We start from the raw sequence: 1688 nt of genomic DNA, 5'->3' as shown, positions 1-1688 counted from the left end.
GGTTACTCGATATCGATATCTAAATATCGGATATCGGAGTCAAAATATCGATATTTCGATAATATCGATATCGATATCCCATCCCTACTACCACCAGGAATACCTCCGAGCCCCGTCGAGAAGCCTATTTTCTCCACTTATGGCTGTCTGAAGTCGATACTGCGTCGCACCAAGGGAAACAAATCCTCCAGACTCGACGAGATCCCAAGTGTCCTATTGAAGATGCTTCCCAGGAAGGGTAATGCCTTCCTGCTGAACATCTTCAACTCGTCCATGAGGATCTCGTACTCCCCAACTGCCTATCCCAAGCACTATCGTCCGATCACCCTCTTCTCGCACATGAGCAAGATCTTCAAGCGCCTCATACACGATCACCTCATGGAGCACTGCAGGGAGGCGGCTATGATACCACCCGAGCAGACCGGCTTTGAATGAGGTGTCTCATGTGGTCATTATCTGGTGAAGTTGCAGGCTCACACCATAGAGCGGATGAAGAATAATTATGCGACTGCCTTCATCTCGTTGAACTGTAGCCAGGCCTTTGAGAGCGTATCCCACCCGCTGCTACTTCGCCGGGTGGAGGAGTTCAGGTTTCCCGCCGCCCTATGTCGATTGGTCAGGAACTACATCAGCGAATGATCATTCGTAGTAAGGGTTGGTGGAGACTTGTCGCCTTCTGCCCCCACCACCTTCCTTCGACAAGGGCAAGAAGAGCAGGCTACCCCAGCAGTTCGTCGTGGATGGCGAGGGTCGGAATATCTCCAATAATCTCCTATACCTGGGCGTGACTCTCGACAGGCACCTCACCTTCTCAAGTCACGCCAGGGAGAGACTGAAGCTGGCCCGGCAGAAGTCGCATAGGCTCTGCCATCTCCTGACGTTACAACAGATCTCACTACGCCTGAAGCTACAAATATACAAGGCCATCATACGTTCAACGCTGCTCTATGGTGCACCACTCATGAGACACCTCTACAAGACAACACTGACTAAACTACAGAGTTTCCACAACTCCCTCCTGAGGCGAATAGTACGTGGAACTTCACTCCTGCGGGCCAGGAACAGAGAAATATGTGAGGAGCTCCAACTCCCGACTGGAATTCATAGGCCGTAGGCACATCAAATTCTTTGATGGGCTGAAAGCCTGTGCCAATCCACTATTCCGCGAAATCGCCCCTCCACTCAGACCTGGGAGGTGGCAAAGCACTCTTCCCCTGGTCGATATCCTCGCCTCGGGAAGTACTTCTGGCTCTACAGCCTGAAGTCATCACTTTAACAACACCACCAGGAATAGCTCCTCCCTATTCCCAATGAGCTTCAGGCAAACACATGCCATCATGACGACACCGTCTTCAGCGGACCTAGCAAACTATCTTACAATCCCATACCGGCATTACAAGATGTTTCCAATCGCCAGCATATGCACATACTATTATTCCATTGTATATATTTGTAATTTGTTTGTATATTTTTTTTAGGAGGTATGAAGAAAAACAGACAGTTTCTGCGGGAATGGACGCCTAGAGAGGAAGATCAGGATGAAGTGGAAGAAGATGATAGGAAAGAATCTTCGAATAACGAGAGTTTGGCAGAAGAAAGACCTGGAGATGTAGAGGAAATGGAGGAAATAATTAATGACAAGAAGAGACAGATTATTTAGTAAACAAAAATCACCGGAATGACCAAAA

Source organism: Halyomorpha halys, unplaced genomic scaffold (assembly GCF_000696795.3).
Source record: "Halyomorpha halys isolate HHAL.00 unplaced genomic scaffold, Hhal_1.1 Scaffold592.1, whole genome shotgun sequence".
Classification (NCBI taxonomy): Eukaryota; Metazoa; Arthropoda; class Insecta; order Hemiptera; family Pentatomidae; genus Halyomorpha; species Halyomorpha halys.
This window is presented reverse-complemented; position numbering follows the sequence as displayed.